The sequence below is a fragment of the Amia ocellicauda genome, chromosome 9 (genome assembly GCF_036373705.1).
Source record: "Amia ocellicauda isolate fAmiCal2 chromosome 9, fAmiCal2.hap1, whole genome shotgun sequence".
Classification (NCBI taxonomy): domain Eukaryota; kingdom Metazoa; phylum Chordata; class Actinopteri; order Amiiformes; family Amiidae; genus Amia; species Amia ocellicauda.
This window is the reverse complement of record NC_089858.1, coordinates 27,334,955-27,361,932: the sequence shown is the minus strand read 5'-3', so window position 1 is coordinate 27,361,932 and position 26,978 is coordinate 27,334,955. Positions and strand designations below refer to the sequence as shown.

The 26,978-nt window shown below is 36.5% G+C and overlaps 1 protein-coding gene and 1 long non-coding RNA gene across 2 annotated transcripts in view; one reads left to right on the top strand and one right to left on the bottom strand.

Moving 5' to 3' along the window:
* The window catches only part of znf469 (zinc finger protein 469), a 303,856-nt gene that overhangs the window by 170,539 nt on the left and 106,339 nt on the right, over positions 1-26,978 (bottom strand). The window contains exon 4 of the mRNA XM_066713969.1: positions 14,246-14,302. The gene's annotated coding sequence lies outside the window, so the exon portion shown is untranslated. The remainder of the gene's footprint in view (positions 1-14,245; positions 14,303-26,978) is intronic.
* LOC136759120 (uncharacterized) lies at positions 7,918-25,748 on the top strand. Its single transcript, XR_010820011.1, has 5 exons — positions 7,918-8,152; positions 8,704-8,761; positions 21,335-21,407; positions 21,690-21,779; positions 25,516-25,748. It is a non-coding gene; the product is annotated as an uncharacterized LOC136759120 (long non-coding RNA).

Here is a 26,978-nt window from a genome sequence, read left to right as displayed (position 1 = left end):
GGTCTTGTTTTGATCAGTAGACTGTCTGTCCAGAATACACTCACTTAAAGGATTATTAGGAACACCTGTTCAATTTCTCATTAATGCAATTATCTAACCAACCAATCACATGGCAGTTGCCTCAATGCATTTAGGGGTGTGGTCCTGGTCAAGACAATCTCCTGAACTCCAAACTGAATGTCTGAATGGGAAAGAAAGGTGATTTAAGCAATTTTGAGCGTGGCATGGTTGTTGGTGCCAGACGGGCCGGTCTGAGTATTTCACAATCTGCTCAGTTACTGGGATTTTCACGCACAACCATTTCTAGGGTTTACAAAGAATGGTGTGAAAAGGGAAAAACATCCAGTATGCGGCAGTCCTGTGGGCGAAAATGCCTTGTTGATGCTAGAGGTCAGAGGAGAATGGGCCGACTGATTCAAGCTGATAGAAGAGCAACTTTGACTGAAATAACCACTCGTTACAACCGAGGTATGCAGCAAAGCATTTGTGAAGCCACAACACGTACAACCTTGAGGCGGATGGGCTACAACAGCAGAAGACCCCACCGGGTACCACTCATCTCCACTACAAATAGGAAAAAGAGGCTACAATTTGCACAAGCTCACCAAAATTGGACAGTTGAAGACTGGAAAAATGTTGCCTGGTCTGATGAGTCTCGATTTCTGTTGAGACATTCAGATGGTAGAGTCAGAATTTGGCGTAAACAGAATGAGAACATGGATCCATCATGCCTTGTTACCACTGTGCAGGCTGGTGGTGGTGGTGGTGTAATGGTGTGGGGGATGTTTTCTTGGCACACTTTAGGCCCCTTAGTGCCAATTGGGCATCGTTTAAATGCCACGGCCTACCTGAGCATTGTTTCTGACCATGTCCATCCCTTTATGACCACCATGTACCCATCCTCTGCTGGCTACTTCCAGCAGGATAATGCACCATGTCACAAAGGTCGAATCATTTCAAATTGGTTTCTTGAACATGACAATGAGTTCACTGTACTAAACTGGCCCCCACAGTCACCAGATCTCAACCCAATAGAGCATCTTTGGGATGTGGTGGAACGGGAGCTTCGTGCCCTGGATGTGCATCCCACAAATCTCCATCAACTGCAAGATGCTATCCTATCAACATGGGCCAACATTTCTAAAGAATGCTTTCAGCACCTTGTTGAATCAATGCCACGTAGAATTAAGGCAGTTCTGAAGGCGAAAGGGGGTCAAACACAGTATTAGTATGGTGTTCCTAATAATCCTTTAGGTGAGTGTAGATTACTGCAAGTGTTGTAATGTAGACTTAACTTATATAAAATTAGTTCAACTATAATGCTGACAAAATACGACTATTCAGCTAAAGTAGCTGCATCATGTCTGATTTAGAATCGCCAAACCACTTTGTGTAGTTAAAATAAATTGTGGGCCTATAATAAGATTTCAATAAAATTAGATGAACAGTTAAACTTTCAAATCTGAGCTTGTAAAGGCCCTGGGCCCGGTTGCATAAAACTATATTAGACTGGTCTAAACCATTAGACTGGGGCCGGTTGCATAAATCTATATTAGACTGGTCTAAACCATTAGACTGGTCTTCATTTGACAGTTAGACTAGTCTATGCAAGTTAGTCAGTTGCATAAAAATTAAGACTAAGACTTAGACTGAAAAGTTAGCCTCCTCCCCACCAGGCTAACTTGGAACTGAAGTCTTATGTTTCCATTGAAGTGCTGCCCGAGTCACTGCGACACTGACGCTGACAGGCGGAGCCTCCCGCCAGCTCTCACAGCCCCGTCCCACTCACTGCAATCCCCACAAACATCGAGACCACTCCCGATACACTTCAATAACCAACTCTATATTTTACCTGCACTTCTGTAATTTCGAAACTTTAATTTATATTGTGGCCGATTAGTAATTGTGTGCTGTATTTAGCACTTTTGTTTTGCTATTTGCTATCCTAATTCGCCCTGGATAAGGGCGCATTGCACTGGAATAATAATAATAATAATAATAATAATAATAATAATAATAATAATAATAATAATAAAAGTGAAAGTTTCCGAAAATGGCGCACAATTGATACATTTCTCTACAATATTTTTCAATAACTAGCATAAATTATCATTTAACTGTGATCATCGCTGTTTTAGAGAAACGTCCGACATGTTTTTTTTTTCTTCAGGTGTCCAGAATGCAATGTGCGATTGACTAAGTAAGAAAAAGTCTTAGACCAGTCTAAGGAAAGACTGTTTTATTCAATGGTCTTAACTGAGTGTCTATCGTTAGTAGGACTTATTATCATACTAAGACAAAGACTTAGTCTATGTTCATGCAACCGGCCCCTGGACTATTATATTGAAATGACAATCAATGACTATCAGTACATTTTGTAAGAATCGATAATTTACTCATCTATATCTTAAAGCTTTTGCTAATCGGTATGAGCATGTAAACAGTGGACGAATCATATATTTGCACATTTTCTTGTGAGGGGTGACAGGTCAGCTAACGTTCCTTTTATCCAAATATGATTACATAGACTATTAACCATGTAATGCATATTTATTTGTTTCAGTTGCCTGACAAAGGAACTAGAAATGTCGTTTTCATTGACGATGCTATTTTACGCCAGACTAGCTTGCTTGTTGTTAAGCTTAATGGTGGGCTATTGCCTCAGTTAGGCTGGCTGTAACACAACAGTAACAAACAATGACGAGGCTTAGGGCAAACACTATCGTTACCTGGCTGTCACAATGAAGGCAGGTCAGGAAGACGTGGACGCTGCTCCACAGGGCGCTCAATTTGCGTGCGTTAACTGTGGTGGCTGTGACAAGGGGAATCGAAGAGAGAGGGGCAGGGGCTTGTGCGGTCTTGCAGAATTACAAGTCAAATCAGTTGTCGTGCATTACAACATGCTTTTAATTGAGAATTGATGCCATGGGCCAAATTTAAAAACTAAAATATAAAATTAGAAAAATAAATAGAAAACAAAAAGTCTTGCAAAAAGGGCACTAATCTAGTCAGAGGCCAAAAGGGCAGGTGCTTGGGCACCACCTGGGGTTTTATTTTATGTTGTAAAATATAGCATGTGTCAATAATTGTGCTATAGCCCTACTTTAAACAGACACCCTCCTAACCGCCTCTCTCTCTCGCTTCTCTCTCTCTCATTGCCTGCTGGTATATTAACATTTTACAAAGGAATGACATATTGTACGATTGTGTAACTTTGGGTATTGCCTTAACCTAAAACCTTAAACCTTAAAATTAAAAAAGATGCAAGTAGGGGAACAGAAAGTGTTAGAGAGAGAGGGGGAGGGGGGGGGCTGCTTACAAAATGTTTACCACCCCTTCTCTAATCATATTCACATATATGATTTCGGGAGCAATTCAAAATCTGGAGCAGACAAACATTGGAAAAATAGAAAGATTCAAACTACAACTACAGCTGGTACTATTTATAGCAACTGAAGATGATGAGAGGAAACCAATGCTTGCTTATTCATGATCAACTGGGATTTCAGAAAAGCAAATGGTCCTACTTCACTTGCTTTTGACTATTACACTCCACCTTGAGGTTGAATAAAGCATAACATTGTGCCTGGAATCCTGGTGCATTTACGTTTTTCAATGTCCTAGTGACCCTGACCTTTCAAAGGCAATGAAGCATGATCCCCCCACACAGGTGAGACGATGACAGATTACATTTTCTGCAAGCTGTTGTGAAAAGGTAAGAAAATCAAAGAGATGTGTATAGGAATAACAGTATCAGCTAAGCTACTTCCATAGGTAAAGATGTCTTTGTCAGAAATAATAGTAAGTGTCTATAATCTGATTAAAATAGTCCTAAAAGTTTTTGACAAAATACGAACTACATGTTGAGGTATTTTGCTATGTCTAGAAGAACTGATATTATTATTGTTAATGTAAATAAACTGTCATAAATTATATTATCCATCCATTCATCCATTCAATAACAGCTTCATCTAGGTGGACACCAGGCATAAGGCAGGGTGCCCCCTGGATGGGACACCATTTTTAAAAATATGTTGTTTCATTTTTGTAAGTACTGAAGGTTATATCATTTGGGGAAACCACTTTGTTTCTTTTTTTTTTTGTTCCTTTGAACTCTTTGGTGACACTTCTAATATCCTTGTATTCACCAGGAAATAAATGCGAAATTCCACCCAAAGGTTGAGAAAGAAATCTAAAATCACCTGCTAGGTAGGACTGTTCACTTCATTGTATCTGAGAGGAAACCCACTACATCTTGTAACATTTGACCTTTTTTGAAAAGTATCAGAAAGATAAAACTTAGTAAAAGTAGTAGATAACATTTTATTTATTTTGTACCCCACACTTTGTCTAAACTATTATGTTATGCTACAATGCTTGTTTTATCAGTTAGACATGTATTTGATGTGCTCATTAGACATTCCAGTCAAAAATAAATATGCACAAAAAATGGCCTTTGAGCTCAATGAGCTCAATAAATCAATTATTCCTCAAAGGGCAACCAATTATGGTGCAGTATATGTGAACTGCCTGGCAATATGCTTTGAAGCTAGTTGCTTGTATAAATCTAAAAAGAAACAACAGCCAAGAATCACACTAAAACACACAAGCGTTCTGTATGGAAGGACGTAAGTGATGAACCTAGTATGTGTATTACATATGTCAGACATGGAAACATCTATCTTTAGCTACATTGCTCACCTATTTGTCCTGAAAACACCCTGGAAGGACTACTCTTGATAAGAGCCACTGTACACTGCATGCTTTATTTACTGCGTATTGCTCAACATAATTTAAGTTTATAATAGGGCAGCAAGCGCTCTCCAATATACGCCCTTCTCCCTTTTGGCTTTCACATTGCAGCCTGCTTTTCACTTCCTTCCATTTCTTTAGGGGGAAAGATCAAGGTGAATATCATTAGCTTGCTGTTACTTGGTCCAAAACCCCCTTGTTCACAATTAAAATTGAAGACTTCCAATTAAATAAAAGTAAAATTTTACAGCATCAAGTTGTTATTTTCGCTGACTGTAGTAATACGTACATATATAAAAACACAAACGAATAATTGCGGCTATTACTGCCTTGTTTTCTTGTCAGAAATCCCCTGTGCTGTTGTGCTTGATTTTAAATGCAGAGGGAAATGGCATAAGGTTGAACATACTTAAACAATGATACAAGATTATTATTTTTTTTTTTAAGAGTTTAGCAGCTTCCATTGAATTATGGGTGTAAAAAAGACCTGAAAAAGACATTTTGTCACAAAATACTTGATCCATTATTCCAGAAAAAAGTAATCCAATGTATAAAACTCAGCACTGTTTAAGGGTGGTAATAAAAACATGCCAACAAATTATCACTTGTGCAAATGGCTCTGGTTTGTGAAGTTCCAGTTTGATTCACGGAAGAAATTGTAGGGGTTCAAAATTATATTGTTTAACTTTAATCTAGAGTGAAGGTATTAAAATGTAGGTTTGGAAATTTGGTTAGGTTACAAGTCTCACAAATAAATGAAAAAGCCTGGTTCCCTCTGCTAACAATACATTAACATCTATCTGAATGTACTATCAAAACGATCTATCTACCTTGGAAAATTGTTTTACAGTCAACATTAGTAGAAGTTAATCATTTTCAAATATGGAATTACGAAAATGGACTGAAACATGGAAAGCTGAAAATGAAAATGTGGTGTTGGTAGTGCTAAACTGTGTAGCCCAGTTTGTTCGGTGTCTGCACGGCTGCACTTGTACAGCGGATCATGCGTTCCCTCCATTGAAGTACAATGCAGTCTGCGGTGGATCCTCACCGCGCCCAGGTGGCCGGGAGGGGATGCTTGTTAGCGATGAACCGAGAGAGACCTGGCTGATTTAGTCCTCCCTAGCCCGGGCAGTGGTGGAAAAATTGTGCGCCACATTGAACATGCCTTGTGACAATCAGCTAATGACATGAGCTGGGATCAAACTGCCGTACCTCAGCTCATAGGGCTCAGTCTGTGGTTTTGAGGACTGAGCCACTTGGGAGGCCCCACAATGTACTTTTCTAATTTTTTTCATATGCAGTACACCATGAACTATGCTGTCTTTTCCATCATTGTAACTGGAAAGATGTATTTGATTGTGTTACCCCCATCACAACCTTAAGCCAGGCAACTGCTGCCGTTATTATTTGGAAAACCATCATGGTATATATAGTATTAGCAAATTCTTTCACATCTTTGATTATTACATTGTTAATATTAAGTCTTAACTACTTTTTAATTTATTTATATCTATTTATATATAGCATGTATAAACTGTACATAGTATATAGAATCAAACTTCAAGGTGCATTTGAGCACTTTGAGCTGTCTGCGCCTACAGCAATACATCTATTCCAGCAACGACTGGAATGTAACTTTTGCTTTAATGGATTTGGCAGTAATGCACATAACTTTGGAACAGAGGCTGCTGCAGATGTATAGTTATCTGGTCTTAATAAATCTTCTGGAATCTTAAGTAGCTTCTTAATAGTGACAGCATTTATTTTAAATATCTACTGCAACTCACCTACCAAGGCAGCCTTCGCCCAATTGCAATTACAATAATCAATTACAACTATACTGAATTTCAATAATTTAATCAAATATGTGGAATGAATGAATTATTATAGGCAGTAGTGCAGATAAGATAGATGACAATAGTGGATGAGGTCATGCCTTAATGAGGTCATGCCACTTGCCTATCTGGATTAGATACTATCTTGTTTTTTGTGTATCTTTAGACTCCTTTGGACTTGATACCCCAATGTCTGATTATCCCATATAGTGCAAACAGATAAAGCCAGCAATCACAACTAATCTAGACATGCACTGCCAGCATTCCTTCTGCTAAATACTTTTCCTGAAGACAGAAAAGTGTATTTTCTTTCAAAGCAGCAACTTTTCATTTTAAGCTTCATATTAAATTATGGTTCTTTCAGATACGGTTTGATGCTGAAAAATAAATAGTATTGTATTTTTACTTGCTTATGTACAATTATTTTAATTTTGACAAAATTCTTTATTTAAAAATATGCTTTTCATTTTTGGCAAGGAACTGATTGTGCAAAGCAATTGCTTATATTGATCACAATCCCAATCAACAATCTATTAAGCTATAATGCAAAAAGTCTGATTATCTTCCTCCACTTACTGATGTGAAACATTTTCAAAAATTCATTTTATAAAGACATGAATGTGCTTTACAACGTATTTGAAAGGAAATGTAACTTTGTGTGCCATTTTACTGTGCATTACAGACATACCGAATTCAGTATCGGGGACTCATTGGTGTACGTGAGTGTGAATTTGTTACAACTGTGCTTGTTGCAGCATTGGTTTCCCAATTATTCAGGTCAACTTTCACAAGCTCTCACACGCTATATTCCACCTAATAAGGATTGACATTTTAATGAAGTGAAAGCACTAACCGGCAAAGAAAGAAGGGGCTGTAAAATAAAAGTTTCTGTCAGTCGATGTAAATGGTATAATTTGACTGAATCGGGCTGCACAAAGCCACAGGGATTCGTGCGAATGTGCCATAGCTGTATATTAAGATCTGAGCACCTGTGCTGAGCTGGACTAGAAAACCTTTTTTTCTTCTCCTTCTTCTCTTTTTTCCCACAGGCAAAAGTTTAAATCTATTTTTATCCAACGAACCATTTCCTATAGTACATGTAGTACAACGTGTGTTTGTGTGCGTGTGTGGGTGTGTGTGTGTGTGTGTGTAAAATATATACAATTATATATAATTATATATATATATATATATATATAACATTACATTCATGTATACAAAGACACATGCTCTTGTGTGGTACAGATTCCTCAAACAGACATCATACCCACATGACCGATGTCAGCATATGGTTGTCATGGTTGGACAGCAGTTACGGTTGGGAAGACGGATCATGTCCGACTAAATGCAGACAGATACGATATCAGTGCAACTTGTTTTACTAAATGGACCTATACAAATTTAAAATACTATACGTATTAATAATAATCATTATAACTATGTTTGATACTGTCAAAAATGTTCTCAGCTTCATTTGAAAGCGCTCCAGCGCTCTTCCTCGACACCATATTCAGGAAAGGTGTCTTCCTCAGATGACGTCAGAGCGAAGAGCGCGCTGGAAAGTAAGTTCACCTTCACGACTTATTATTAAAATGTTTAAATTTACTGTTTAAATGTATGGAAAAGTAGAAAATGTAATTGTCTGAAGTAACAGGTTGTATGTATGACTGTGGATGTTTTCAAAATATCAGTTTTAAAATATCAAATGATAGGCTTTTTATTTTCTGTACCGCGGAGTGGTTTAAAGTTAATTTAAATGACAAAATATAGCCAGTTGGTTAAGTCATTATGTTGCGAATGTTTTAAAATTTGTAACTAATATGTCAGAAGTGAAAAACAGAAGTGTTCACATTTTCTTCGCATTGTATTGTTCTTCAATGAGCCGGTTTCATTCTTATATATAGGCGTAGTGTGTGAAGATGCCACAGAAACAAGTTTTTTTGTGTCTATTCCTAAGAAGACAAATGTCTACAGGACAGAAGTGAACTTATAACTCATAAATGATTAAAAAGTGCTCAATACTGATAATTAAGATTACAGTTATAAGAATGAATACAGCCTGTATTTATTGAATGCCTTATAGTTTACAGTTATTTTTTGTTTTTCTGTCCAGAGGATTCCTGCCGTTCAGTTCAGTGCAGGAACTCAGTCATTGAGAAGCAAGATCAGAGGTTTGTCGTTTATTCGTTTAAGTGTTTCATCAACTATTTGTGAATACAATTGGTGCTTGTTATTCCTTAATAGTGCCTCAGCTGAGAGATTTGAATATACAATCTTATATGTCTTACTGTTGTGTTTTGATCTGGGGATACGTAATTTTCCAAGTTATTTGATTATTTAATATTAAATGCGTTATTTAATTAGGCTTGGTTCTGTTGAACATGTATTATACATCACCTTTTTAAATAACTGAGTGTATTGGATCATACATATTTTAGAAATACTCTCTCAAGCTTCTCGCATTCGTACCTCACCAGGGAAATAGAAAACAAAGCAATAGCATTGACAAAGTATGGTTGTAGTTCTGCTCTTCTGCAATATATTTCTACAAGATCAAAAACGGGTTGTGAAAACACTGAGGGCTACAGGACGAGGACAGCGAAAGAACGAGCAACACTGGATACAGGATAAGAGCAAAGGATACTTTTGGGGAATAACATTTGCAGATCAAAACACAGATGGACGGATGTTGGCCCAACGCTCCTGTGCTATCTGGGTACATAACAACGTCCATCCTAAGCTGTTTTCATGTTATTTTGTGGCATCATGCATAATGCAGAATATATCCACCATTGCAGAGCATCAATTCATTATTTAAGAGCATACTCCATTAGGATATGAAGAATTAGTATAGCTTTGTTGTGATCAAAGTCATCATGTATGTTTGGTGGTCATTACTATTTCCAATGCCTCCATCCAGAATCCCCAGAAGAATGTCTGAAACACATCTTCCATCACACAATAGAAATACCAACCACTCTAGATTGCTATGGTTTGATAAAGGAGAACCATGTATGTCTAGGAAATTGTGCTCCCTTTTTTAATGCAGGGCCTTATCATTTGGAAAGCTCTTTTAAAGGGAGCTATACAGAATGTGTTAATCGTGATTCTGTTGTACATAGACAGTGGCGTCATTAGGCCTGGGCGTCTGAGGCTACAGCCCCGAATGTTTTATGAATAGCCCCGGATCTCAATTTATTTTTCTTTAAATAAATAAATAATAATAATAATAAAATAGCCCCGGATCTATTCATCTGTTATTCTGATCAAGCATTAAATCCCTCAAAAATAATATGATATCGTTGATCAAAAATACAAGTATGTTTTGGGTCCTGTGTGTGTCATTCAAGCAGCAGATTTACTTCACATTACTCGGCACGCATGCATTTTGTGTGAGCTGAGAGAGAGAGAGCGCACCGGTTACAGGGCTTGTCATTGCTGGCATCTGGTGGTAGCTAATTCACTAAGGCAAGACTTGAGTTGAAGGGCGGCTATGGATATAAGAAGCTTTTTCAAAAAGAAAAAGGATCATGAAGGCAAGGAAGTACAGGTGAGGCTAGTGGAGGTGGAGGACGAGGACGAGTTATCTCCTGTAGCTGTAGCAACAGATGAGTCAGGACGTGAGTGTGCCACTGCCTCATCTAACATTACAAGCTCAGGTTGGTGAAGAAGAGGGCTCTTTAGCTAGCTAGCTAGTCTAGCTTAGTGGCTCTCAATTTTTTTTTGTCACAAGGCACACCATTTATGAAAACAAGTATTTCCAATGCACAGCTTTACATATGATTATAGCTATATAAATCATCATAAATAAGACTAATTCCAAGGCACACCTGGCCAGCTCCCAAGGCACACCAGTGTGTGACGGCACACAGTTTGAGAATCACTGGTCTAGCCTGCACTGTGATATTGTGGAACATGGGCTAAGTATAGAAAGAAATTGGGCTGACCTTACTTTGCCTTTGTAGAATCCAACTGATAAGTCTTCAAGCCATAATTCATTTCCTCTGAAGCATATGTATGACTCATGTGCATCTCTGCAACTGTGATTGAAACATTTTGTTTATTTTGATTTCATGTTGTGAAAGCCAGCATACGCACCTGACCAGAACCTTTTGGAAGAGCACAGTGTCTCACATCTTATATTCATTTTACTCAGTACGTTTTGGGTCCTCTCAAACTGAGGCACTGCTCTAAGGTTGCTTGCTGCTAGAAAACTTGCGTGGTCTGTTTCCCTCAGTACTGCCGGTGGTAGTGAGACTGCCAATGCCAGCTAATGACGTTGAATGTGGCAAGGTAGCCAGCTAGCTAGCCAATTTGTTTCTAAGCATCAAGATGAAACCAGCAAAGAGACATAAGGTAGACATTAGGGCATTTTTTCCACACAATGTGAGTGCTTATAGCTAAGCTAGATATTTATAATTTAATGACAATATTCCAAGAACAATATCAGAAGTACTGCTAAAGAGTTGATGTCTGATTGACAATGTATAAGTCTAGCTAGCTAGCATTACTGCTGACTGGAGATTTTTTTCAGATCAGTTTTTCTTTCCTTTTTCTTCCAAAATCTTAGATCATCTTTTTTATTAATACTCATTAAAAAGTGCACCAGATTAATACATTTAGCTTTTCAAAATCAATTTATTTTTGTTTGGACTCTAGGCTAAGCCCCCAATGTATTGTAATCCTAGCAATGCCTATGTATATAGAGACACAGGTTAGCTATTAGTTGAAATCCAGTAACTTTGTATTATAAGAATTGATGCAGGCTAAAAACAAAGCACAATCTCTCTCTTGCTGGTTTCTACTAAATACAATTCATGATTGCAGACAGAATCAGCAGGTATTAAATCAAAAAGTAGAAAAGAGTATACAATTAAAGAACACTTTCTTATTTCAGTAGGACAATGATATTTCCTTCAAAAAATATATATCATTAAAATAATAATAATAATACATTAATTATGCTTAAATAAAGCTCAATAACTCCAGGAAACATATATGATTACAAAAGTGACTGTAATATGTTTATCATGGCACTGTTATATATCTAGCTAGAAACCCATGATTATATCTGACAAAGAGTTATGTTGAAGTATTTAATATCACTTTACAAGTGCAGTACAACAATGAAATCAGAAGAACCTGCCAAAAGTAAGATTTATTATTCAGAGCGGGAGAAACAAAAAGTGTTGTGTTGCTAAGACAACCTAAACCGTATAACATCTCTCTTCTCTACAACTATAGGATTCTCAAGTTCATCCAGACATTTATGTTTTGATTCTTCACCCCTTTTTTCTACATTGAAAGAGTCTGGGACTGTGAACTCGAGTACAGATCGGTGGTGTTTTATATTAAAACACGACTCTCCAGAGAAGCAACACCTTCTTAAAATGTGTAAAAAAGAAACAAGATTCACTGAATTAAATATATTTATATGTGCTTAAATATGTGAACTGTGTATCAGGAATATTTATTATGAGAGACGGCACACATTGGAAAAACTACAGAAATTACAAAGTTAATCAAAGTCCTATCTAAATCTGATAACTAAGCCTTAAGACCAAACACAAGTAAATATGGATAATTGCGGAACGGGCATGGCAGTGAATGACCTTAATGAAAACATCTGCAGATCAGGCAATGGCTAAGCTAGGTAACCCGCCCCCATTGTGATTTCTACCTTTAAGGAATGGTTATAATGCAGTTATGAGCAATGACTTGCAAGCCTTGTTAAACATATGTATTCTAGTCTGATTTCGTTCCTACACATAAGGAATAAGACAGGCTTGTATCACTTACTAACCCCAGGAAAGATTAGGTCTTCATTTGGACATTAACTCTCAACTGTGTCCAATATTAAAACTCCTTGTATTTCCTTTCATTTAAATTGCAAAATAATTTACCTTAATAATTCATAAAGGTTACTTAGCTTTCACCAGTGGCATTTGGTCTGCTACAATACTCTCACAAATGGTCTCACTTCAGACTGAAAAGCCCTAATTTCTTGTCAAATCAGACTGGTTTTATGAAATGTTCTGTTTCCATTCAGTCAGAGTAACTGGAAGGTCACACTGTCAATAAGTCAGTCTACGGCCTTGATATCATAAAATGTAAAAATCTCTTCAGCAGACAATGTAATTAATTACTAGCAATTTAATTTTGTAGTTTCTGTTGCTAAAAATACATTTTCAGAAACTCGTTGCATGGAATTTATGGAGGAAACCTGGGATCATTCAGCATAATCCTTATTTATCAGGATATATGCCTCGCTTGAGAGACGAGGAGAAATTCGATTTGGATACAATATGTTTTCAAACCTAACAGTTTTACCTTCTCAGTTTCCAAACCAAAAACTGGAGTATAATGACAAACAAAGGGTAAAACAATAGTTTTTTTGTATTTTTTGTACAAACTCATCTCCTAAGCAATTAAGAGTTGGTATTAAGCAAAATGTAGGGAATGGGTGTTGATCCTGGCAGGAGAGGTTACCATTACTTTCACTGCATTGATTTTAACACTCAGTGGATTCATTCAGTTTTCAGCTTACAATTGCACGGTAGTACAGAAGCTAAATACACACAACCAAAACACAATCAAACACCATGTAATCAAAGGCAGTTCACATAATGGAATGAGTGGTACAATAAAGAACATTAATATCCACTACAAATTGTATATTGAATGCTCTTTGAAAAGAAACATCACATGCCAAACCTGCAATACACAAACTAAAAGGAAAAGCAAAGTAGAGTCCATTTTATCAAAATGACCACCACAAAGGCCAGTATATCTCATCAGATGGTATATATTATTAAAGAGGGAAAATAATAGGAAAACATATGATGATATATGGTTGTATATATTTCCACATTATAAATATGCATATATTTTGGAATGCAAAAACAAAGAAAAGCCACAGGATTCCATCTATGGAATTATTTGAACTTGTCTTTTATTTTTTTATTATCTGAAATATTTTGAATTTCAGCTGTACTTTTTTAGATCTAGTAGTCTCTCATGATTAAATTCTCATGATTCAGACCACTTACAAAACATACAATTTGCATGAATTTCTTCTTTTACTAGAATATATGTCATGCTATTCCACTGTGGAAATGTTATGTGGCAATAACAAAATATTTTAATTATTTACATTAAACAGATATTCTTCTTGGATGAATATAACTAAATGGATGCAAGAGCCATAACTTTAACACTGAACCTAAGCAATGCTTTACTAATGCACAACAGAAAATTAATCAGCTCTGAATCATTACTGCCACATGAGTAAATTGTAACAGTAAGCCATACCACAAATATGTTTATGCAAAGTACTGCTGAGCTGGGAACTCTATTCTATTCTGTTCTATCGAAAGCAGACTTAGGAAGGTACAGTAAGTCATTTTGGAGAAATGATTCAATTAAAGAAAAGAGAAGAATAAACAAAGAAAAAAACCTGGACTCTGTCCAGATAAGCCTGTGCTATTTTAGAATGGCTGCACCTAATACCCCAAGATAAAGGACTCTTGGGTTCATGACTTAATATTCCTCTCATAATTAACTGCAATAATAAAACACTAATAATATTTAAAACTATGAATCAAAAGCAAATCATATAAAACTGAGCAAAGAGATTTCCTACAAAAGATACTCACCCTGTCTGGGGCCCTTCCTGAAGGTGAGGGATGGCTGAGATTAGATCCCTGGTAAAGCTGTGGAATAATTTAATAATGCAGATGTATGAATGGACATTTACATTTCACAACTGTTAATTAGTTTCTATCTCTGAGAAAATGTTATACAATTGTGATGGTGCTTCATTATACATTTTACAATCACATATATCTTAACAAGTACATAACAACCAATGAAGCACATGTTAGCTAATTAAAAAGGCACCATTCAGAAGAGTACTGGAAATCAATCTGGTGAAATATATTGTTTCCAAATGTTTTTACCATGTTTTTCCCTCAAATGTTTGGTCAAATGTGTTTAATTATTTTAACACAGAGATTAATAAACATCAACAGAATATGCAGTCACCAGTTGGCGGTAACGTGTCTTTTTAAATTAGTGGCTTAAATTATGGCTGAACTGCTAACATGCTGACCGCATGTTTGGTATGATACTGACTAAGCTTTGGCTTCAGGCAAATCTAAGAAGTTACTAATATGTACATGTAATATAATTTATAACAGGTCATAAAATGAAAATGTGCATGTTTTGATATGTATATTAACTGTATAAATGCTAGTTCAAAACAGGCAAACAATATTTACAAAAAATACTATATTTGTTTGGTAAATGTATACATTTATGTATTCTTACATTATCCTGTAATTGTAATGGTTCAGAAGTAAATTTTTTATTTAAGTATTTGTGATAAAGTAAATATTATAATTATATAACCGTGCATTTCATAAACTAAAGCACCTATGTAAAAAGTGAGAACTCAATATAACTGTGTATCACTTTTAAAAGATAGATAACATACAACTTTACAAAGCTGAGCAATATACAGCAAGAGAAAAACATTTTTTAATCAAATTTAATTCTAAGAGATTCCTTTTTTAAATTTCTAAAATCTTTTCTGGCTTTCTTTAAAGGACAAGCTAAAATATGTTATTGACTTAGGATTGCGATCTATTTACTGCCAGATTCACATCATCAGGAGATCTAGTTAATGTATATTTGTGCAGCTTTCCTTAATGCAGGTGTGGGATGGAACCTAAATGTACAGCAACAGTGCAGCAACAAATTATGCAGAATGTAAATTACATACATATACATCATCATACATATCACACAAACACAGAAAGGTATATACACAGACAGGCATTTTATCCTGAAGAGATTCATTTTCCGTATCAGGGCAAGGAAAGTGTTGGAAAAGAAACACATCTATCAGATAGGTTCATGTTTTGCCAACTTTTACTGTGCAGCTTATTGTTAATGTTGTTTTTATAGGCAGGAAAATCAGTGGCACTTAAAGCCAATATGACAATGAACCCATTTTTCAGCCATGTCAGGTAATGAGGCCAATCAAAATGGAAAGTAAAGAAGAAAGAGATCCACTGGGGAGAACTGTTACCCAATTTATTACCAAAATAATAACCGTTGAAACTTAAAAGCAGAACTCACACTGATCCAGAATATCTTATTACCACCCAGCAGCACAGAACAAGCTGTACCCATAAACACCTGGGAGTATGTTTTGTTTTGCCTTATAGGTTCACATTAATGAAAATGTAAACCAAACACTTACACATATAGATAGAAGATGACTCAAAGTTGCTATTTTTCTATAATTTACTAGAAATTCCAAATAACCTAAATAAATATAGAATACCAATATATTTGGATAACTACATATTAGTGTAACAAGCGCTTGTCATGTGACAAGTGACCCACACTCCAGAGTGTCTAGGAGTTCCATTCACACACTTTACTTTGGGATAGTTGGCCTATCATACCTCCATAACTGGCAGCATGATCAATAGACTGGAAGTTTGTTGGTATTGAAGGTGAAGGCAACACCAGGGAAGGGAAGCTGAGAGGGTCAGAATTCAATATCAGACCACAAATATTAACGTGCTATGTCTGAAGCAGTCTTCTGTCTGTTTACAATCATTATTGAGGTGATCAGAAGCATAGCACAGGTACTGATGATTTATATAATTTTAAGTTCCCCACAGCTCAATATACACTCACCTAAAGGATTATTAGGAACACCTGTTCAATTTCTCATTAATGCAATTATCTAACCAACCAATCACATGGCAGTTGCTTCAATGCATTTAGGGGTGTGGTCCTGGTCAAGACAATCTCCTGAACTCCAAACTGAATGTCTGAATGGGAAAGAAAGGTGATTTAAGCAATTTTGAGCGTGACATGGTTGTTGGTGCCAGATGGGCCGGTCTGAGTATTTCACAATCTGCTCAGTTACTGGGATTTTCACGCACAACCATTTCTAGGGTTTACAAAGAATGGTGTGAAAAGGGAAAAACATCGAGTATGCGGCAGTCCTGTGGGCGAAAATGCCTTGTTGATGCTAGAGGTCAGAGGAGAATGGGCCGACTGATTCAAGCTGATAGAAGAGCAACTTTGACTGAAATAAGCACTCGTTACAACCGAGGTATGCAGCAAAGCATTTGTGAAGCCACAACACGTACAACCTTGAGGCGGATGGGCTACAACAGCAGAAGACCCCACCGGGTACCACTCATCTCCACTACAAATAGGAAAAAGAGGCTACAATTTGCACAAGCTCACCAAAATTGGACAGTTGAAGACTGGAAAAATGTTGCCTGGTCTGATGAGTCTCAATTTCTGTTGAGACATTCAGATGGTAGAGTCAGAATTTGGCGTAAACAGAATGAGAACATGGATCCATCATGCCTTGTTACCACTGTGCAGGCTGGTGGTGGTGGTGTAATGGTGTGGGGGATGTTTTCTTGGCACACTTTAGGCCCCTTAGTGCCAATTGGGCATCGTTTAAATGCCACGGCCTACCTGAGCATTGTTTCTGACCATGTCCATCCCTTTATGACCACCATGTACCCATCCTCTGATGGCTACTTCCAGCAGGATAATGCACCATGTCACAAAGGTCGAATCAATTCAAATTAGTTTCTTGAACATGACAATGAGTTCACTGTACTAAACTGGCCCCCACAGTCACCAGATCTCAACCCAATAGAGCATCTTTGGGATGTGGTGGAACGGGAGCTTCGTGCCCTGGATGTGCATCCCACAAATCTCCATCAACTGCAAGATGCTATCCTATCAATATGGGCCAATATTTCTAAAGAATGCTTTCAGCACCTTGTTGAATCAATGCCACGTAGAATGAAGGCAGTTCTGAAGGCGAAAGGGGGTCAAACACAGTATTAGTATGGTGTTCCTAATAATCCTTTAGGTGAGTGTAACGCTCAGAAGAAAACAAAAAATAAAAAAGAGATACAATAAAAAAAATTAAGCAAAACTCTAAAGGTAGGTCCAAGAGAAAAAGACCTGAAGGGTTTTCTGTAATGTAGTTATAAAACTGCGCCAAAAATACACGATGCTGAACATCATCTTATTAAGCTTTCCTTTCTGTCTCTGCAGCGTTAGCCAATAGATGCTTTCATAAGTGCACAAAAAAAACTGCCCTGGAGGACACTGCCTTTGTTTTCCTCTGATTTCCACAAAGTATAATTACTTACTTTATAATGAAAAGGAACGTTTTCAGGAAGACTCATGAGTTCATGCTGTAATATATATACGAGTTCAGCCAAAGCACATGCTGGAGGGACATTTTAGTGCAAGGCCAGCTATTTCCAATGACAGGAGATACAATATCCACATGGCAACGTGGATGACAGAGGTACTGATATGAACATTGTCCCTGGAGCATTCATTGTATCCTGTATGGCTTACAACTCAAATCCACAACTTTGGTGAAGATAACTGAATGGAGCAAAAAAATAACATATACATTTCTCCAGATTAAGCTTGTTCTTTTCAATCCTTTTCAACTAATAATGAACAATGTATTATGCAAAACCTCTTCAATGGACAGTGCTAGAAGTGATTATACTCAATTTATGTTTAAAATTAAATAAAATCCAGATTTTCTTCAAATAAGGTGTTTTTTGTTTTGTTTGTTTTTTTACATATTGCCCATTTATCAGACTAATTCACACTTCTTTATTATATTTATTTTCTAAAGTAGTCAACATACTCGGTCAAAGGGCAAATCCAATCTCAATGTATTTACATAAGAGGTTTTAAGGCTGAGAATCTCTTACAGAAAAATGAACAGCTTTTTATGATGCACTTTGGTGTTCCTTTTCTGAAAGATCTCCAAAAGATAATCGTATTCTCCTAAGGCCATTGAAAAATCTGCTAAAAACCATAAACAAAGTGTGTGCCAGACTCCAAGTAGATTTACAGAGTGGAGCCTTTAGGTGCATTAGGGATAAATACAAATCTGTATAATATTACTTGCAGTGCTGAGAAGGTAATTAACACTTAGAATGAAGACTCAACTGTAGTGATCAAAACAGTACTGTAGAATTAAAATACATACATTATTGTATTATGGATTTTGTTAGATAGACCCTTGCACTGCTATATAATAAATCAGTCATTACTTGAATGGTATTTTGAAGAATATCATACATTTCCTTCTCACAGTGTCATACTATATAATATAATACTTTACACTACTGCCACATTTTCTTGAGCAGTTCTTCCTTACCATTGCTTCCCATGCAAGTCGTATTACATCCAGTTCATTCATTTAGAATTTAGCACTGCTGTTTCCGGAATTACTGAGATTTGCTAACCATGTCATGTATAAAAAATTCTACAAATTTCACTTTTTCTTGTATGTAATGTTTGCTGGCACAGTTCCTGTCATCTTGTTGGGAAAGAAAAAGCAACAACAATCAAAGAGGCCTGCCATAATCAATAAAGACGCAGCAGGAACCCACATGTACCCATTGCAAAACATCAGAAAGGAACATTGATCTTCAAAGGGCAAGACCAGGATTCATGATTTCTACCAATTCCTCCACCAAACACAATCCGTTTGTACAAAAGTATTGTAAAAGATTTCAGTTGTAAGCCATACAGGATACAAGTACTGTAAGAGATTCTCATATGTTCACGATAATTAGATTTCTCTATTTCATGGGATACTAGAGAAAATGTCCACTGATGTCTTGAAAAGGAGTCTCTCATCGCAGCATATTTTTTGTAGAAACAATGTCCCTCCATCTCAGCAGAGGAAAGACGGATTCAAAGAGGTACAAAGGACACTTCAACAACTGTTCCTATGCACGTAAAAGAAAGAAAAATCCTTCCTGTAATTATGAGCTCAGTAGTAGCTAAGTACAAGGATGTGGAAGCTGGAATACAGAACTTGAGTTGGGAAATAATAAATAAACCTCTTTTGTGAGTAGGGCATTGTGTACACAGAGACTGACAATAAATATTTAAATGTAAATATACACAGGAATGCATTTAGCTACAGCCTTTTGAACAGTGGTATCCAAACTTTCTTCTCAAATGGCCAGATGTGAAAGTTTGAGTATTTTTAGGGGCCGCATACAAATGAAAACAAATAATTACTTGTGATATTAAGGTACAATCACTTGAATAAAATGTAAATAAAACATTTTTCTTAGAAATCCTGCTCACAGATTAAATAACATTATACACTGTATCTGAGGTGGGGTGAACTGAATATCGAATAATAGAAAATAGTACACTAAAAAAACAAACAAAAACAGACACAGGACATATCCTCTCACTATAGCCTGATCAAAACATTAGGCTTGTCTTGGGGGAAATGACCCACTGGTGTCAAAACTAATGTGAGCAGTGAAGCTGTGACTTGGTGCCAAGTATGTCATAATAGTCAGGAGTAAAGTTGGTCGTTGTCAGTCACAGAATGTTACATAGATGGGAGTCAGTCGAGCTGGTTCTCAGGCGACTTTTGTTCAGAGTCACGAGAGAGAGTGTCTGCTCACAAATGTACGCTGATCCAAACAAACTGAGAATCCTCTTTGTGTGGGTCTTAAATGAGGGAACGGGGTCTGGTCCAGGCTGCGGGAGAACTGTCCGATAGGGAGGCTGTTGGCAACTGTGAAGCATGTCATCGCAATGCATGTCTATCAGTGCCAACTGCTGATCGGCGGGAACTTTGTTCACGTTATTATTATTATTTTATATAGGTAGGTATGTAGCCTGATGTTTTATTTAATAAAAATGTACACTGAAACAACAAAAACACAATAGAAATGTATGGTTGATAATGCCAGTATCTATTCAATGAAAAATGTAAATAAATAAAACAGTATATTTTACTTCTATTCCACAGTTTCACTATGAAGATCTTGCAGCTGATTGCCTGATTGCATAACTCCACCATTATCTTTTCCCAGTTTCTTATTTAAAATAATTCTAACCTGTCACAAGCTCTCTGACATCTGATTGGTTACTTGCCTTTAGGAGTCAGGACATATATGACGCGCCTGATTGTGTAATTTATGAGGAATTCCAGCTCTCTGGGCTGTCACTGTGCTGGTCCTACCTTCAAGAAGTAAATTACCCAATTAGGCACGTAGCACATTTCCTGCCTCATAAAGGCAAGTAACCAATCAGACGTCTGAAAAAAGCAATTGCTAAACAGAAGCATGTTGACCTTTTTCTACTGAGATTGGGTTGTCCAGCGACACTAGCAAGTCTGTTGAAGGCTATTGCCTAACTCTATGGCTTACAGAAGGAAATTCTCACACGGGACAGATTTAACTTTAATTTACAGACCATGTCGAGGGCATTTTATGAATTATAAATGCACCGTATCTGGCGAGATATGTTTGGAGGAATGTATCCTTACCTCAGGAAAAGGTAATGGTAAATTGTATTATTATTATTATTATTATTATTATTATTATTATTATTATTATTATTAATAATAATAATAATATTAATAATAATAATAATAATTGCATCACCGAGAAGATGGTTGACAGTTTTGATGCGTATCTTATAGAACTATGCTTTAGACAGTTTGACTTCAGTAATGGGAACAATTGTACGGTTGTATTCAAAATGTTTTAGCCAAAGGTGCAGAGAAATGTTGTTGTCTGTTATATGTCATACTTTGGCTTCCAGATGCTTTTGGCCCAGACTTATTGACTGGATTTCAAGACAGAAACTAACAGACTCTCCACACCTCTCTTGTTCTGTTACAGATAATTACTCAGACTAACTTGTAGATATTAGTGCCGACCTGGGGGAGAATACATATCAATAAAGCCAATAAAGGTTTGTAACCAGATGACTTTGCCAGACTTTTCCTTGAGTTAAATGCATTTAAATATTGTTTCCAAGTTTAAATTTTGTTTCCCAAAAAACTAATTCATGAAAATAAGCTTTCACATTTGTCTCCTATGAATCACATGAAATATATGTATCTATTTTGTATTATTACCATGCAATATGTGTGTATAATTATATGGATCAAATGATGCTGGGGGATTATACGAAAAAGTTGTAGATACAAGACAAATGTAACGAAAAGGTAACATAAAAAGCTTTCATCTACAGACTTCAGACATCAGTGTCTCTCTCTTCAACATCACTGCAGGAAGGTTTCACTTAATGATGAAAGCACATCACTTGAAGAATGGAATGGAAGTAAGACTAAACAAGCCTCTTTCTTTCCATACGTGAAATCAAAGTATGCAATGCACTACATTGCACCTCCAACAGTCGTGAGGTGTTCACTAAAATATTAGCTGTTTCATCTCAGTTTTACTTGCTGAGTCTTTTCTAGGAATCCTGACAGTTGTTCTCTGGAACTGCTATAAAGCCCTCTTTCTGAGCACTCACACTGCGGCTGGGGAGGCAAGGTTAGATATCTACTGTTGAGTTTACATTGGAAGTAATATCTTCCTGTCTAGCAAAAATACACTGAAACCCCATATTAGCCCCATTTTCTCAATAATATTTACTCCACACATATTTATGTCTGCAGCTGGCTGGGGTGAGGATGCCTTTTGATAGGTCTTGAATCGATGCAGGTTTGCACTTACTTCATTGCCTATTATGGAGGCCACTTTAGCTTTGTTCTGCCTTTCAGCTTGATAACTGAGCTGTTATCATTGTGGCTACAGTATTCACTAAGAGATACCAATGCATGATCCACAGTCTGTTGATGACAAATTAGCATGCATTATTGTGGACATTGTGGCTGCATTTTTAGACAAAGCATGGAGCATGACAAGAGAAAATCAGCAATTGTCTTGCACAAGTGACATGGCATTTATTAAGCTCAGAGTGATTCCTGGAGGAAAAACTGTTTTGTTTTTTTGCTACTGCTTTTCCTCAGATTGATTTAAATCCCTGTACATTTCAGCCAGCGAGTCTGGGTGTACATGGATACAGTATCATACCATGCCTTTTGGCCATGGGCCTTCAACAACATACAAATATTCCATCTTGCACCAATACATTCACAAGTCACACACACCCTGGCAGCGGACATGCATTATGACTCTGCGCTATACCTCAAAAAACTTAATCCAAGTACCAGAAAACAAATACTCATGACACTCTCTACAATTGCACAGCAAGCCATACTCATGCTCTTTGCCCATCATATTTAATATCCAAAGATATACCTAGCGAAGCAGACAAATGCTTAGCCTATATTTAGTTATAACCTAATCAAATCAATATTGAAAAAACAATGTAACTGTAACAACAGTTTTCATCATTGCTTGGACACCCCAAACACATCTGTAAGACAATAATATGTTCAAAATAACATGTTCAGCCAGCTGGCAGACATTTAAATCCACCATAACACTCACCAGATTATTTGAAGATTAAATCCAGCCTACAGACCATTTGAACAAAGCAATCTATTGCCTGATTGAAAAGTTTCCTTTAGCTTTCCATGAGAAGCTCCCTCTCGATTCTAAATATAGATAAAGAAGATAGCTGGGCTTGTCCTGTTGTATTCCTCAAATACGTCTTGATCCGTTTCATGGCTGAAAATGTCTGCTTGACAGATATAAGTTAGCTAGCTAGTAGCTAGTTAGCACTCCTTGATTTAATGAATCTGAAAGGTTCTGTTCAAATATAGCGCCACCCCTATAGTGCATTGGTCTAGGACAGGAATTCACTGAAAGCCCCGAATGACGTAAAAGTTGAAATTAAACGTCGACCTACAACACATCAAAGTATGATTGGCTACTCATACAATCACTTTTTGCTGAAGGCCCCTGTATTTTTTACTTAGTAACTTCATTTTAGCATTTTGTATTGGATAATGCCCTCTTATTATTCCCATTCAAAGAGGCACAGGGAAGTTGATGGGAGGATTCATTTACAATTCAGCTTCGCTAACGATAATGTAAAAATTCTATATTATTCTTTACATTAATTTATTATACAACATATTTTCCTTTCATTTGATTTATCTTAGGACTTCACTGAAGGCCATGACTGTATGTAACTCAGTACTTAATTTGTAAATCCGAAGGTGCCGGAACGCAAAGTATATGTGAGAGCGGAGGTTTGTCGAGGCAGGCGCTGGGGCCGGTTGCACTAAAAAGGTCTTATTTTAAGTCTTAGCCTTAAGTCCTGTTAAATTGGACTTATGTAAGACCTGACGATAAGACCGCTGCACAAAATAAAACCCTGCGGGTCGTACGTTAGCCTTGGCTTACCTGATGTTGCTAAGCAGCGAAGTCTGGTCTTATTATTTTTGTGAAGAACGAAAAAATATATATATACAAATTTCACCGAAAATGAAAAATTTGCGATAGTTGAGCAACTAATCATAAGAAAACAGGTACATTTGGGTGGAAATGCTGACAAAATTAAAGCCTGGAATGAAATAACACAAAACGCAAATGCCATCAACCCCGCAGTAGTGCGCACTGTAAATGTATTTTTAAATTCGTTTTTAAAAGCACTTTGTTTCACGTCACTGTTCATGTTATGTTTAAATACAGTACAATCAATAATAGAAAGTGTAAACTATGCTTTTAAGAGTTCAACGAGTGGTTTTTACACATACAACTTGCTGACACTCACTACATTTAATAAGCACGTCGAGGGGGCGAAACTTCCTGCTTTTGCTCAGTACATTTCTAACCCTCTAGTTACCGTGACAGCTTCTGCAAACCTCACTGTGCATCATCTGATATAATAGTTGAAACACTTGTTATATTAAACATATATAAATGCATCACATAATATGCATATTGTTTGGGAGTGGTGTTTAATCCAAATACTCATTTTAACGTATGCCTATTTGTGTAGCTACAATTATTGATATATATTGCTTATTTTACAGCTGTTTTACCGACTACATAACAACAGGACATTTACATATTTAATAATACTAATAAGATTCTGATTCAAACTAAAAAAATTAAAACTAGGTTCAAAGAGAGGACCTTTACATTGAATTGTTGGAACTACAGAAGGGAAATATTTTGTTGTAAAGGGAGAAACTTGATCTAGAAATCAAAATGTTACAGTTATACATGGCAAGATTCAAGTTAAATGGGGAAGGAGAAAAGTATTATTGTAATTTATTAAGAGTTGTTGGTTGTAAATACAGTTGTCATTCTTTATAATAGATACTAGATAATAGATATGTAATAGTTCACCTAAAGTATTAATACAGTTTTTATTCATTACATTAAACATTTCAGTGTCAAATTAGTTGCAACTATTATTAGTTAAACTTCCATTACTTTGTATGTATGCCCTTTCATATAAAAAAAATAATAAATTACCTGGCATATGTGCTGCCATGTTGGTTTCATGTCAGTTTCTATAGCAAGAGATACCTTTTCCCCATTTAAGCTTGGTGTAGGGTAGGCTTAAAAAATGACTTCAATTTAAGAACAAACTGATTTTAAGTTTTTTTGTGCAACAGGCCTATTTATTTTGTGCTTAAATTTAAGTCTAAGACATAAAAAATGGTCTTAAAAGCATTTAAGACCTTTTGTGCAACCGGCCCCTGGACTCTTGAGCAGAGGGTTGTGGGTTCAATCCCAGGTGGGGGACACTGCTGTGGTACCCTTGAGCAAGGTACTGTACCTAGATTGCTCCAGTAAAAACCCAGCTGTATAAATGGGTAATTGGGTAAAATGGGTAACATAATGTGATATATTGTAACAATTGTAAGTCACCCCGGATAAGGGCATCTGCTAAGAAATATTATTCTATTGTAAATATTATGTCCCCCAGCACAGAGCATCCTGATATGCCAACCACATCTTACACATGACATTTTATTGTTGAAAATATTTGGTACCTATTTCCTGGTGGAAATCAATAGTACAACTGTGCCAGTTCAGTTCACAGATCATGTATACACTAATTGACTGTTCCCTTTATCCTGCTACAGGGGTTCATCTGTGAGCATCTCATTTGAAGAACACACTGGAACCCTTATGGTTAGGTCATTACAACACAAAGACCTTGAATGGCAAAACCATTGCTGGAAAATGAGCTAATTTGTGAGGGCACAGAGAAGACAGGTGCCTGAGAACAAAATACAACATAAAAAATGTTTTTGTTCTCTCGTCCTTTTGAATTTAGATGTTTTTGTTGTTACTGTAATAAAATATGTCCCTCTTACTTCTCTCCTGTGAATTTCCTGAAACCCGGGAAGCGGTCTGTTCTTTTCATTTTCACTTCTGACGGCATTATTTCAGTCTGAAATGGCAAACTCCAGTCGACACTTCCTCTGAGACTCTCCCCAGGCGTCCTTCGGAAGCAGCACCAGAGTATACTTGTGTCTTTGGGCCTTGGTGTTTACAGGGCCCAATACAACTTCACATGGATTGAACAAAAGGATAATCTTAAAACGTTTGAAACAAATTGCTTTTTTTTTTTAATGTGTACACAAACGATCCTTGTCATGAGGGCTATTTAAGGATTATGAATTATTTCCGGCAGGAAGGAAATACGACACTTGCAAATATGTCCATCTTTAGATGCATGTCAGAATCTCCTTCTAGGTTATGTACCTGCCTAGAGCAGCTGTTAATATAAGATTAGTGTTGCTTCCTATTACAGAAGATTCGCTTTAGGACAACACTCAACCGTCGGTGTTTGTATGTTCATAAAACTACTCATCTCTAAACTTATTGTATAAGTTACCACAACAACCAAGTATCATTGATCTGAGTAGATAGTACATTTGAAATAGTTAAGCAATAACAAATTTGAAAGAGGCTCTAGCCTTTATATAACCTTCTTGGGCTGGGAGATGACTTTTTGGGCGTTTGGGCGATACAGGGTATATATCTCGATATTTATTGTTTTTATCCAATCAAGCTACGAAATAAGACCAAAGATATTCAAACTACAAACTACTAGACTAAACTAACAAATACCACATGCAGGCTGTCATGGTAAATATATGCAGAATGCAACACATTACAGCGCAAGTGTTGTGTGATTACTATTACGTGTATTATGTTGTTGTGGGATATATATATATATACACAGTATGATTTACTGTCACATAACAACAATAACACAAGTAATAGTAATCAAGCAACACATGCGCTGTAAAATGGTATAGATTCAGGTAGATTTATGACCGGGTTTATAGTGGCGCATTTAACATCTGCTAGACAGGGACATTTCTTCTCTGACTGTCGCGTTTCGATTCTGCTTACCGGTACAGCACGTGTTAATACAAAATAGTTATAATAATAATAATAATAATAATATTATTATTATTATTATTATTAATAATAAACTGTTTTACCACTTCACCATCTTAATAAAAATATAATAAAATTTTCTGCATCTGCTTGCATTGCTTTCCAATTTATTAAAATGCAAACAAACTTTATC